This window comes from Rattus norvegicus, chromosome 16 (assembly GCF_036323735.1).
Source record: "Rattus norvegicus strain BN/NHsdMcwi chromosome 16, GRCr8, whole genome shotgun sequence".
Lineage (NCBI taxonomy): Eukaryota > Metazoa > Chordata > Mammalia > Rodentia > Muridae > Rattus > Rattus norvegicus.
Genome location: NC_086034.1, coordinates 80,312,534 through 80,327,435, shown reverse-complemented (window position 1 = coordinate 80,327,435; position 14,902 = coordinate 80,312,534). Strand labels below are relative to the sequence as shown.

The 14,902-nt window shown below is 40.7% G+C and overlaps 1 protein-coding gene across 2 annotated transcripts in view; it reads right to left on the bottom strand.

Moving 5' to 3' along the window:
* Csmd1 (CUB and Sushi multiple domains 1) overlaps nucleotides 1-14,902 on the bottom strand; it is a 1,600,162-nt gene that overhangs the window by 193,275 nt on the left and 1,391,985 nt on the right. The window lies entirely within an intron of this gene.

Here is a 14,902-nt window from a genome sequence, read left to right as displayed (position 1 = left end):
CTACTTCTGTATATCCAGAACCCATGCAAAAATCCAGATACTCAGTGGCACTCAATGTAACCCCAATGCTGGGGAAGTAGAGACAGGAGGATGCTTACTCCCCACCCAGTCTAGGTAAAATGGTTGCCCCAGATTCATGAGTAGGCTTATCTCAATAAATTAGCTATTCAATGCTAAATGATCAACCCTGAAAATGTAAAGATCATGCAAATAACATTATTAAGACTGAGCAGGTTGCATGTCTGTATTTAAAGATATATATGCATATATATACACATATATATTATATATGTACATACATATGTATGCACAGACATGCACACAGAAACAGAGATAAAAGAATGGGAAGAGAGTGAAGTGAAATAAGGAAGTTAAAGGATTTCGACAAGTTGTTTGCAGGCTGCCTTGCACAGTCGCAGATGCTGCTGAAGACAGAAAATACTAGGCATGATATTTTGTTCATGCTGGTAGTTAGCAAAGCACTCGTGAGATTATGTTATATGAGCAGTCACCCTCCTACCCAGCCTAGGAAAGAGGGATACACAGGAGCCAGAACTCACTCTACGGTTCTGGACCCCATCATCACATGGAACTTAACAGCTCAAGGAAAGAATGACTGTGTCCTCTGTTTTCTACAGCAGCCAGAACTGAACGGTCTTCCCCTATGGAGTCCTTTTTTCCTTGCTTCTGCCTAGGTGATGACAATGGAAAATTACTACTGTTATGAGGAGCAGGGGTGAGTTGACACCTCCATTCAGGACACAGAGGAAACAAGGAACAGGCATGCACACTGCTCTATCCACCCTGGCATCCAAAAGTATGTGGAGTTAGTGAGCAGGCTTTACATTTGCTAGTGAATTTTCTAACACTCGTGTCTGTGTGTGTGTGTGTGTATACACACATACCTATAGATAGTGTGCTATTTACATCTGCATATGCATATGAGTAGTTAAATAAACTCACCTAATTAAAAAAGCTGGAAGATACAACTCTTAAAAGGAGTGTGGAGTATGGGATGGGCATAAATCAGTCACTAGTATACTTGACTAAACATTCATGAAGCCATGTGTTCCAATCCTGCTACCACATAAACCCAGAATGATGGCACATGCCTGGAATCCCAGCACTCTGAAGGTAAAGGCAGGAGGCCAAAATTTCAACATTATCCTGAGCTACATAGTGAGTGTGAGGTTGTGAAACAAACTTGAGATACAAGAGACCTTGTCTCAAATGTATAAAACTAAAACTAAAAACCAAGACCTCCATGGTTGACAGGGTTTCCAAGCTGATGGAGAAGCATTGTGAGAAGAATATATGTCACTGTGGAATCACAGAAAGGAGCACTGAGGCACCTCCCCACCCCCTACACACACACAGAGGACAGGTGTTAGAGCATGGCAAGAACTGCATAGTGAAACTCCACCTGCCTTTACACACATCAATGGTGTCAGCACACAACCATGTCTATCCTTCGCAACACTTTAGTAATGACTTTTCTGAATGCTCCTCTATAATTCGTTGCTTTTTCTGGTTGATTGCTATTTCTGCTTTCCGGTAGTATGTGCCCAGAAGGCTCAATGCTGCATTCTCTTAGGAGTTCTGCACACAGACCTTACCAATTCTTCTGGAACATTCTCTTTCCTGTTTCTCTATGTTATACTTTTGAGGGACATGTTTGGGCATGAAGCTCAGATTATCCATCTTTCTATAATATAGTTCTTTCTCTGTATCTCTCTGTCTCTCTCTGTCTCTCTCTGTCTCTCTCTGTCTCTCTCTGTCTCTGTCTCTGTCTCTCTCTGTGTGTGTGTGTGTACGCGTACACACACCTATGCACATTCATGTGTATAAGAGTGTTTGTGCCCTCATGTGTGATTAAAGAGGGCAGAGATCATTCTCTAATTTTTGAGATAATTTTTCTCATTAAACATATAGCCCACTGGCTGGTTAGATGGTGTGGCCAGCAAGCCTCTGGGGATCTTCCTATCCTGATTCCCAGGTGCTGGGGTTACAGACACTCACTATCTTGTCCATGTATTTTTAGAGTACTACGAATTGAACCCAGGTCCTCGTTCTTGCTGTGCAAGCACTTTACCTACTAAACTCACCCTCCAGCCAACATGGCTTATCACAATCTCCTCATTCTCGTCTTATACATCTTATATGTATATTTTTAAAAATCTGAAATATCTTATCTTTAGGCTCATGTAAAGTAATAAAATTAAATTACACATTTTCTTATTCGAAGGAAAATCTGGGACATAAAAACAAACAGATCAAAGTAAAACCAAAATCTAGCATTATAAATAGTATGGCATCTAGCATCTTGGTCTCACTCATGATCTTCAGAGAGTCCCAGATCTCCAGCTCTGCCCATTTGTAGCACATACTGCTTGTCCTGTAGGATCAGGATGGCTCCATTCCAAACATGCTGCTATCCTTGTCAGTATCTCCTGGTCCTGGAATCTCCAATATCTGGGGTTTCCATTGTAACAGGTTGCAGCTTCACTGATGTCACCCTGAACGCTCTTCAGGGATCCTAACACTGCTGTATGATGTCAAACCTTCGATCCTGGGATCTCCACTGTGGCTGAGACTATCCCTTTATCAATGGCTCTTGGTCCTTCTTCAGAGATTTCAACTGTGCCACATGGTACCTGACCTCAGCCATTCTCATTGTTCTTGCCAATTCTTTCAAAAACAATGCAAGGTAGATGATTCTTATATATATTATACTGCCGAGTTCAACTATCAGCTTTAACTTCAACTGTGACTTCCAGGGACAAGAGCTCCTTGGACTGACTTCAAGGAACAACTTTACAGAAGACTTTTACCCCAGGGATACTGGTCTCCTATAAGTCATTGCTGTCCAGAAATCACAGATTTTTTCTTTTATTCTCTATTCTCTCATATTTTATATTCCAACCACAGTTTCTACTTTCTCCTCTTCTCCAAGTTCCTCTTCCCCTATCTCCCCTCTCTTCTCACCCAGATCCACTCTTCATCATTTCCCTTCTGAAAGCATGCATTCCAACGGTATCAACCAAACATGGAATATTATATTATAATAAGACTAGGCATAACCTTTCATGTTAAGACTGGATGAACAAACCTAGTAAGAGGAAAAGGGTCCCAAAAGCTGGCAAAAGTGTCAGAGGCAGTCTGTCCTCCTATTGTTAGTGGTTCCACAAGAACACCGAGCTTCACAAACACAACATATAAGCTTGATGATGATTATGCTAGGCTCTGGTCTACCAATATGACAGATTGATCATTAGGAATCATTTCACTGATTTTTTTCTAGTCATGTTTGTTTCTATGCTATGTCACTGGGCTATCTAGATTCTGATTTCTGCCCCTTCATGCAATGTTTGGCATGGGCTCCCTCTCATGGAATGGGTCTCAAGTTGAACCAATCATTGGTTGACTACACACAAGTTCTGTATCAGCTTTACCCCAGCACATCTTGCAGGCAGGACCAATTGTAGGTTGAAGGTTATGTGGCTGGGTCGGTGTTGCAATCCCTCTACTGAAACCTGGTTACAGGGCGTGGCCCCATACCCCTATGACTAGGAATCTTTGCTAGGGCTGCCCTTATGGATTCCTGGAAGCTTGCATTGCAGTAGAATGCTAACCTAGCCCCTGACGTGTCCCTCAATTTCAGTCATTTTTCTTTGTACTCTCTCCACCACCACACTACCTGATTCTTCCTCTTCCCATTTCAACCCAATTCGAGTCTACCTTCAAAAATCTATTCTATTCCCCCTCATCAGGGAGATACATGCATTTTCCTCTTGAGCTCTGCTGTTACTTAGCCTCTCTGAGTCTGTGGATTGGAGCATGATTTTCCTTTACTTTACAACTAATACCCTCTTATAAGTGAGTATATATTGAACCTGATAGAAGAGAAAATAGGGAATAGTCTTGAATGCATTGGTATAGGAGACAAACTCTTGAACAGAACACTAGTAGCCCGGGCACTAATATCGGCAATTAATAAATGGGACAACTTAAAACTGCAAATCTTCTGAAAGGCAAGGGACACCACCAAAAGGATAAAATAGTAGCCTGCTTATTGGGAAAAGATTTTTACCACCTCCACATGTGACAGAGAGATAAGATCCAAAACATATAAAGAACTCTACAAGTGAGACATCAACAGGCCAAACAATCCATTTAAAAAATGGAGTACAGATCTAAATAGAATTCTGAACAGAGGCATCTCCAATGGCTAAGAAACAGTGGGAAATTGAACCCATTCTTAGCCACTAGGCAAATGTGAATCAGAATGACTCTAGGACTCTATCTTACACCAGTCAGAATGACGAAGATTAGGAAACACAAGTGATAGCACATGCTGGTGAGGATGTGGAGAAAGGAGAACACCCCTCCATTCTTGTGGGTAAACAAACCCGTAGAGGCACTTTGGAAATCAATTTGGCAGTTTCTCAGAGAACTGAGTCTTTATCTACCTCAAGACCTAACTATACTCCTTCTGTGCACATACCCCAAGGTCACTTCATCCTGCCACAAAGACACTTGCTCAGCTATGTTCATGACAGCTTTATTTATAATATCCAGAACCTAGAAACAACATTGGTGCCTCTCACCCAAAGAATGAATGAAGAAAATGTGGTGCATTTATATAATCTAGTATTACTCTGCCATTAAAAAAAACCATGAAATTATGAGGCAACTGGATGGAACTAGAAAAAAGAATATCCCAAGTGACATTATCTAGACCAAGAAGGAAACCACAGATTTGTAAACAAAAATAGCACATTGAAAGTCCCAATACCATTCTTATGTTCCTCTGAAACCTCAAGAACCAGTTCTTCACAGTCTAACTTACTCTCAGTGTTATTGTCTAAGCTCGAGAATGATAGTTCATTAAGCTTCGAGTATTCACTGGCTTTTGCAGCCCAGGGTTCTAAATGCCTGCACAATCCTCTCACAAAATGACTCGGTCAGATCATCATACGTCACTTCTGGTGACAATTATGTTCTAGTTTGGTGTCTGCTGCTGTGATATAGACGATAATCAAATTAACTTAAGAAAAGAAACAATTATTTTGGTTTACACTTCCAGGTCATCATTGGAGGAACTCAGAACAGGGAGTCAGGCAAAGAGATGCTGTTTGCGGGGTTGGGGATTTAGCTCAGTGGTAGAGCGCTTGCCTAGCAAGCGCAAGGCCCTGGGTTCGGTCCCCAGCTCCGAAAAAAAAAAAAAAAAAAAAAAAGAAGAGATGCTGTTTGCTGGCTCCATGTCGAGATCACGCTTAGTTAGCTTTCTTACACAGGTCAGAGCCACCTGCCTAGGGAGAGTTTTGTCCATTCGGCTGGTCTCTCCCATATCAATTGTCAGTTAAGACAATCTCTTTCAGTGCTGGCTGCCTACACCGATCTGATGTACACAGTTTCTCATTTGAGGTTTCTATTTTCCAAGTGACTCCAGGTTATATCAAGATGGCAATACCACTTTCCTAAACATTGAAAGAATCTGGTCAAATAAGATGAGCAAACACCATCAAGGTTTCCTCTGAGGCCCCCTGCATGTCACTGCAGGACAGCGAGATTAGTATTGTCCTACTATAAAGAAGCTTTTATCAAGGTATTCTAAATCCACAGAGCAACAGAACATATTCCCTTACCCCAAGAATGCTTAAAATTCTTCCAAAATAAAGACCCACAAAGGACATGTCTACAAAAGACCAGCTCACACGGACCCTTGAACTTTCTTTATTAGTAAGAGGTTTGATGCATCTTTGAAGATGTCCTTTCCACAAAGTGTTTCCTCAGAATATCGGCAATAGTAACGAACATTAACAGTGAGGGCTTGGGATGTCATGCTCTCCTGCAGCCTGTGTTGTATGTTAGACAGAAATACCAGATCCAAATACTCTCAGTACTTCAGCTATCACGTAGGCATAGTGGGCTAGCTACATGTGTGCCTGCAAGGTTGTTCCTGCTGCGTGCACATCTTCAAGGATTAGTTGAGATCACAAGACAACCCACCACTGAGGCTTAGTCCAGTTGAAATGAACTTGCAACTGTTAGACTTTTGGGAATGGAAAATAAAAATTTAAAAAGTACCCAGGGTTATCCCGATTGGATTTAGAAAGCAATCACGACAGTTGAGGAAGAAGGAAGGAAACAGATTTCAACAAAGCGAGGAGTATATATGGATTACATATTTGAAACAAATTTCATTTTACTCTCCTTTAGTTATGAACCAAGGATAGCTATTCCTTGGGAAAGGCCATACATCTCATTGTTCAAAAGCCAGAAATCCCCAAGCCACGGATGCTCTACTGGGCAGGGATTGTTCTAGATGGGACCTGAGAGACTCTCAATCCCTCAAACGTCTCACTATCAAAAGGGAATGGATGCATTGGATGCTACCCATTCCCCAAAAGTCTCTTAGGGAAAGGGTGATATCCTGAGCTGACTCATGCTCAGATTTTGCCATGATCACCAGAATGTTCCAAGCCATAGAGACCCTTCTCCAACCACTGTCTATGTGAAGGACACAGCAGTAGCCACCCTGCAGAATACGGAACCATCCTGCACATTTGAGCGGTGACTGCACAAGTAAGTGCTAAGTGACTGTGACACAGCTGACATTTTCTTGGTAATTCACAGCCGTTACAGTGTAGAATTCTCCCATGATAAAAAGCTGCAGTGATACCAACCTCCAGCAAGCCAGTCAATTTGCCCCTGGGGAAATCTCTAACTAGGTGGTCAATTTGGCCCTAGGGATTTTGTGACATATGATTGTTAATTATATAAAAGTGATTTTTCTGTTTTACTAGAACAGATATTAAGAATCTAGGTCATATCCTGTTAAAGAAATTAAGTTCTCCATATATACCTTTATATGATCATTTAAGACATATTTGTTGAGTAAATTTGTAGAGTTTGAAAATTGTGTCTATGTTGGACATGGACAGACTTATTTGCTTTGCCATCTGTCTAGGTACAGTAAATTGCAATGACTGTTCACAGAACATCTCATTGCAATAAGTATTGTATATATCGAGAAAAGATTTAAAAGCTATATGAAAATATACTCAGTTATTTTTGGGTACTACAACATGTTGCGTCAGGGGCTCAATCACCCACAAATTATAATATCTTATAAGGGTGGACGAACCAATCCAGAGGCTGCTGAAGGATTGAGGTGACAGCCTACTCAAAATACTTTCATTACTGAATACTCTCTAATGTAGATCTCTATGGAGATGTGGTGCTTATGACAACTGCGTAACATAAAATAGTGTTACTACACACCACACTCAGAAACACACACACAGACAAAATTCATTTTGCAATCTGAGTACTGAGTAAAAAATAAATCTCTCATATATGAGATGGCCACTGTGTTAGGAATGGACTGACAGTTTGCAGTGTACAACACGGGGAGCAAGAGGTGGGTACCTCTGTGAGCACATAATACATGTGTATGTACCTATGTATATGCATACATGGGTGTGTACATGCTTATGTACATATCTACATGGATATGTATGTATGTATTTATTATTACATGTACACATACCTGTGTGATATAGTTGTTCATTTATGTCCATATGTATATGTGTGCATATGTATCTTTGTGTGAATATATGTATAGCTATATATATATATATATATATATATATATATATGTTTGTGTTTGCACAAATACATAGGAGTATGTGTGTATATGTGCCTGCATGGTTACATACATGGATATGAGCATGAGTAAGCATGCGTATGTGCATGCATGTATGTATAGTTGTGTGCATATATGTGTACATAAGTATATATGAATATGTATACTGAGCATGTGTGTACATGTTCCTGTGCATATGCTTCTATAACCATTAATATCCTTCATCAATGACAGGCTCCTTCTTTTTCCTGTGTCAGGTTTACACAATCTTGGGACTGGTGCAACCTCAGAGTTGTCCTTTTGGTGCACAAATGTAGGTCAGGTTCTACCCATCGCACTGGGGGAGGCACCAGCTTATGTTTCCATGGAGACTACTTCTTCATAGCAGGCTAGAGGTCTGCAGAAGCATAAAAGGAATATGTTTGGTCAAGGAACATTTGGGAGAAAGGAGATGCATTTGCTGCTGGTAGGCCCCAAAAGAATTTATATTGAAAGTCATGTTTAGGTCACTTCTGGATAGACAGAGGTACCTCTGTCTCGGGAAATTTAGAGTCATTGAGTACAAAGTTCTGATCCTAGGTAGACACATGGGCAGTAAGGATTCAATCCCTTCCCTCCTCTAGCCAAGGATATGAGGATTAAAAGCTCAGAGATTGAGATTGTTCTTTGGGAAGTGAGGGTTGCCTACACACATGAAGAATGAAATTAGAAACACAAGATCAGGACATAGGCAGAGCTTCATAGTGAAAGATCAGCTTTCAGTGGTGACGGCACTCAGCAGAGGAACTCTGTCCTTGGGATCCACTCTAACTCTATCTATCCTGCGCATGCAGTCCGTGAGCTCTCTGCGACAATTTGAGCCCCACACTTTCCTTCTTAGGGTTTTCTTGAGAAACAGGATCACTCCAGAGAAGACAGTTGGTCTTCAGCTAACAGAGGGCAGAGAGGAGTGTCAGATGATCCACTTCAGAGGACAGGGTCATGCCCGTGCTGAGTTACAAAGCATATTGTGAATTCTTTAATTTATCACCAGGGTGAACACATTGTTCATTTACTACCTTTGTGCATGGCTCCACTTCCCCAAATTAAAATCCTGGCTGTTTTCCATGGCTGTCTCCTTTCTACCTCACATATTCATTCAAGTGTGACCTATCCCCCTACAGAAACATCCCTCACTCTCCACTTGTCCTGGATCTATGACAAAAATTAGAGCAAGCAGGGCTTTTAACTTCCTGTCTTGCTGGAGGATAAACCAGTCACCCAGATGAGTGGCTTGCATGCTGCAGAACACAAACATACACACACACACACACACACACACACACACACACACACACACACACAAATCCAGGTTGAATGGGGTGTTGATATACTGAACAGTCACTTATGCAAGCTTGAGAAAAAAACAACATAAAGCCCAAACAATACAAAACAAAACCAAAAAACACCACTGCCAAGTGAAGAGGGATTGTTTACAGGAATAAGTCACGAACAAGTAATTCTGAAGATAACTAGTGCTTTCCACATGCAACAGTTACAATATACTACTGGAACAGTGTAAAACAAAACTGATTTAAATAAAAACAGTGGGGCTGGAGAGGTGACTCAGTGGTTAAGAAAACAAAAAACAAAACAAAACAAAAAAACAAACAAACAAAAAAAAAAAACCAAACCAAGGTTTGGTTCATGACTCTGTCTGTAACTTAAGTTCCAAGGGAATCTGACACGCATTCTGATCTCCGCAGGTACCAGGCAAAACTAGACTGCATAAGAATATAGGCAGGCAAACCACCCACAGACATAAAATAAAACTTGTTTAACAAAACTCCCGTACCTGGCATAAGATTTCTCCTTTAAAGCTACTAGTCAGGAGACTACAAGTGACTTCAAAACAAGGGAGGCTTCGGCAGTTACCCTTGGCTGCCTTCCAGAGGTGGAGGGTAGGTCCTATCTCTGAAGACACCATACACTTAGGATACAGGATTAGGAAGTTTCAAGCTGTACCTGGCCTGAAAACATCCTTTCCGTGATAGTGCTAGAAGGTTCTATGAAAGCTTCCAAGCTATTAATACTTGTGGGACATGAGAGTAAGCAGCAAGGCAAGAGATTCCCAAAGGCGCAGTCGTGGCACTGACAAGGTGACGGCAACCAAGAGCTGTCTGACTGGACTTAAGGCTTCTTAACTGGAGATAAGTATTGCTTGGTAGCAGAAATCTAGTTGACTACCCTGGAGTCATGGATCGTAGAAGGAAATACACCACTCTCTGCTAATCTGGAGTAATTTCTAGCTGCGTTCTAAAACATATCCCTTTATCCATAAATAAGTGTTAATTCTTAGTACTCACCAAAGGGGAGCTCTTCTCTCTCACTAATTTTGTCTGAAAGATGGATTTTTGTTTTAAATTATGTGTCCCTGTGGATATAGGCACATGAATACAGTTGCTGTAGAAAGCCAGTGACCCAGGATGTCCTGGAGCTGAGTTACACAACTGTGAGCTACCTGATGTGGAATTATATTTTAGTTAAAACTACATAACCATTTTCTTTGACATCTGGAAGAGGAAAAAAATGGTGTTTATTCTAATTCTCTTAATCTAAATGACTTCTTTATCAGCTTTATGATTTCATTTGAGGCTTTATTTTTACAGGTGTTAACTAATCTGTATTGCTATAATTGATTGAGAATATATTGGAAGTACTACTGCTGAAGTAATCAGATAAATTAAAGTTAAAATATAGCAAAAATTACAAATAAGACATAGATTCTAACTGAAATTATATCATATTATACTATAGTTATATACAAATTATACTATACAGACTACTATGGAAATGCACAAAGCATGTTATAAGATACATATTAGTATATAAAGTGTGGTCAGGCAGAAAACAAGCACACACTAACTCTGTAAGCAAATGTTACCCATCTCAGTCATTGGGAGATGAAGCGTGCACTTTCCTCCTCCAGTGTTGCATTGCCATTGAGCAGTCTACCATATTTCAGGTAAGAGCACACAGCTGACTGACCTGGTCCCATGGCTCTCTGTACCCAGATCTTATGCGGGAGAGCTCTGGACTCTCAGAAGTGAGGACAATCTTGAGAGCAGAGGGGAGACAGGCAGTTCTGCTCACATTCCTGGGCCAAGAAGAACCCTCCTGGAGCCCTCTGGACACTGGAATCGAGGGGCAGTCTGGAGCAGGATCCGTCCAGTTTCAGCCTGTGCCTGGATCTGATGTTGTGACACAGCTCTGTGTACCCAGATTCCACTGGGAGAAAGCAAGTCTCTAGGAGTCCTGACACATAGACTTACAGGAGGGTCAAGAGACAGCAAGACTAACTAATACCAGAGATAACCAGATGACTAGAGGATGGTTCAGTATACAGAAATCAATCAATGTAATCCACGATGTAAACAAACTCAAAGAAAAAAAGACATGATCATCTCTTTAGATGCTGAGAAAGCATTTGACAAAATTCAACAGCCTTTCATGTTAAAAGTCTTAAAAAGATCAGGAATTCAAGACCCATACCTAAACATAGTAAAAGAAATATTCAGCAAACCAATAACCAACATCAAACTAAAAGGAGAGAAACTTGAAGCAATCCCACTAAAATCAGGGCCTAGATAAGGCTGCCCACACTCTCCCTACTTATTCAATATAGTATTCAAAGTCCTAGCCAGAGCAACCAGACAACAAAAGGAGGTCAAAGGGATACATATTGGAAAGGAAAAAGTCCAAATATCATTATTTGTAGAAGATATGATAGTATACTTACATGACCCCAAAAGTTCCACCAGAGAACTCCTAAACCTGATAAACAACTTCAGCAAAGTGACTGGATATAAAATTAACTAAAACAAACCAGTAGCCTTCTTTCACTCAAAGGATAAACAGACTGAGAAAGAAATTAGGGAAATGACACCCTTCACATTAGTCACAAATAATATAAAATACTTTGGGTGTGACTCTAACCAAGCAAGTGAAAGAACTGTATGATGATCTTCAAGTCTCTGAAGAAAGACATTGAAGAAGTATAGTTGTTCTCAGCTTATATTTGAGAGAATTTTTTTTCTTTAATTAGACAAAAAGGGTGAAATGTGGAATGATGTCACAGGTGAGGCAGGCACACGATAGAAAGAGGCCTGTCATTGGAGGAGAAGGAAGGATGGGAGGGAGAAAAGTTTGAAGGAAGAGGAGGAGACAGAGAGTAGCCACGGACAACACGGAAGCTGGCGTTATGATTCCACGCTGCACCTTTACAGGTTGTTATGAATGTTCTTAAGGGATGGATGTGTACAGGGCTTTGTATGTTTAGGTGGGCAATTATATCTTATCCATTGGATCAGAGGTTATCATGTTGAATGTTCTTTCATGTAGCTATTTAAGTATCAGAAAGTATGTGGCCACTAGAGACGCTGGGCTGCCATGAAGTTGGTATGTGTGCTTCTGGCAAGATATCTACCAGACATCTTGGTGCACTGCGGTGCTGGACCTAGTGGGGGATAAAGACGGCATTTTTTTTTATATTTTTACAACAACAAGCCTCCTTATCCTAGCCAACCTGTTGTGGGTAAGTTTGTAAACACTGTGTGCTTTCCCACACAAAGGGCACACCCTAACATTACCACTGGGTATCAAACTAACTCATAATAAATCATACTTAAACAGCCACACATAACACATGATAGGACTTGTATGGCTGTGCAGTCAGTATCCAGCTGTGTGTGTGTGTGTGTGTGTGTGTGTGTGTGTGTGTGTGTGTGTGTGTGCATTGTGTGTGTGTAGTGGGACTGGCCTGGCTATGCACAGTGAATACTTGCTTTGCTGCACGTAATACAGCTTTTATTATAGGAAATCATATGTACACACATGTTTAATTTAAAGATCCAAAGTTGCCTGAACTTGTCACACAGATCTTACATTTCTGACTGTTCTTCTGTGCTAAAGCACTGGTGGCTTCAAGTTGTAAAATTCCTGTAACTGCTGACAGATTTGAAGAGACTCAAGCACCACTCACAGCAGGTCATGGTGGCTGCTTTCTTTTGGATAATAAGCATTTAAAGAACATCAAACCACACAAAAGCCTATTCCAGTTAACACTCTTCCTATTACCCAGGAGGCTGGTGCTGTAAGCCAGAAGAAAGACACGATGAATAAGTAAAAGGACAAGGATTCCCCAGACAGAGGTGTACAACATCCTAGAGCACGGAGGCATTTAGCTTGTGAGAGGAAAGGGAAGTATTAAGATGCACGTGTAGACAGGGACAGGGACACTGGTACAAATAGTGCTAGGCCTACTCAGAACATGTCCTCACCAGGTACTTGGCCTGATACGTCCACATTATAAACTACATTGTTTCTTTTTGTTTTGAGATTTGTTTTTATTTTTATGGGTGTATGTGTGTGAGGGTGTGGGTGGATATGTGTGTGTGAGGGTTAGGGGTGGATATGTGTGTGTGAGGGTTAGGTTTAGGGCTCTCTCTGTGTGTCTCTGTCTCTGTCTCTCTCTGTCTCTCTCTGTCTCTCTCTGTCTCTCTCTGTCTCTGTCTCTCTCTCTCTCTCTCTCTCTCTCTCTCTCTCTCTCTCTCTCTCTCTCTCTCTGTGTGTGTGTGTGTGTTGTGTCCACAGAAGCCAAAAAGAGGGTATTGGGTATTTTAGAACTGGAGTTATAGACTATTGTGAGCTTCCCCAGTATAGGTGGATCTGAACTCCAGTTCTCAGTGAGAGCAGCCATTGCTCTAACCCTGTGAATTTGCTTATGTGATCTTGCCTGTGGATATGTACTTACTGGCTATGAATATATGCTGTGCAGTATATCTACCATACACATGTGAATAACAAGCTTTATAACTGAAAAACTTCAAGAAATAAATCAACCACTTTGTTTTAGCAGTACAGTCATACAAATTTCATTACAGGGTTCCCAGAAGGAATCCCATGAAAATGTTTCAAGAGAATATACTATTCCAGAAGGTTGCTGACATAGCTGTTAAGCTAGGCTGTAACACTTCACTACCCTCCTGGTACACACACCACACATACACATCAATTTTTACTTTGAAATTCAGCTGTCATTTAACCTTTTGTAAGTAACTATCCTTATAATTCCCTCTTGTTTAGCCATGTTTCATAGTTCTATTCTAATTTCGTCATTTATACATAGTAACATTAGCTTTTTGTATATCTCAACAGGACACCTACAATAAGTCATGGGAAGGGAATATATCAGAGCTCAACATGTGTGTCATTATCTTTCTATCCTTGGGAATAAATCCAGCGATGTCTTCTACATAGGATCTAATGTGACTGATCAAATTAGATCATGTCAAACACTGGGACACAAGAGATTAACAGCTGGCTCTTTCTGTACATTTCTCCATGCCATGCTCACAGATGTGAATCATTTTTGCATTGCGGACAGTCCATACCTGTTATAAACTCAAGCAAGCCTCTCACAAAAGGGCGGCTATAAATATGCAGAGACAAAAAATTAATTAGCAATTTTCATTTCATCACATCAAAAATGAAACAAAGGAACTTTTAGAAAGTCAAATATCTTTGCTTTTTTGGTGTTTAAAAATCTGTATGCTATTGAAGCCTATTTTAACATGCTTTATGTTCAATAGAAATTAAATTTTTAAATGTCCTCAAATTAGATTTCCATATTCATGAACTACATGGTCCTTTGTTCAGTTTTTTTTTAGATTAAGTTTCCTTATAACAAAATAAAAAAAAAACTGAAAACTGAAAACTCCTATCATGCAAAGATCCTCTTGAAAACATTTATTCATGCCTCTAATTATAGTTAAATCGATTCTCAGCTTCCTCATTGCTGCAAGTAAGAGCAGTGCTTTTATTGACAGAAGCGGACTGGAGGTGGGTACATCATTAATGGCTTCCATTTAGCATCCTGAAATCTGCCTATGTGTCACTAGTAACAGGTGCTTGGTTTCCAATGTCAGGAGGTCCATTGCCTTAGCTGCTAGCAGCATGCAAATCTCCACCAGCCCAGTAACCCTGGCACAGCAACATGCTATTCAGGCATTTACTGCTCCTCCCGCTTCTCAGTCAAAACTGCGGGATTGTGGCTGTCCTGCCAAGCAGGCATCAGGAGAATCGCTCTGTTGTCTGTTTGAATTGAGTGTTGTGAAGCAGGAGGCCAAAGAGAGGGGGAAATCTAATTTGAGAACTGCGGACTGAATCGTTTATCACAAAATGCTTCCCTGGAGTCAGCGTGCCTCCAGAGCC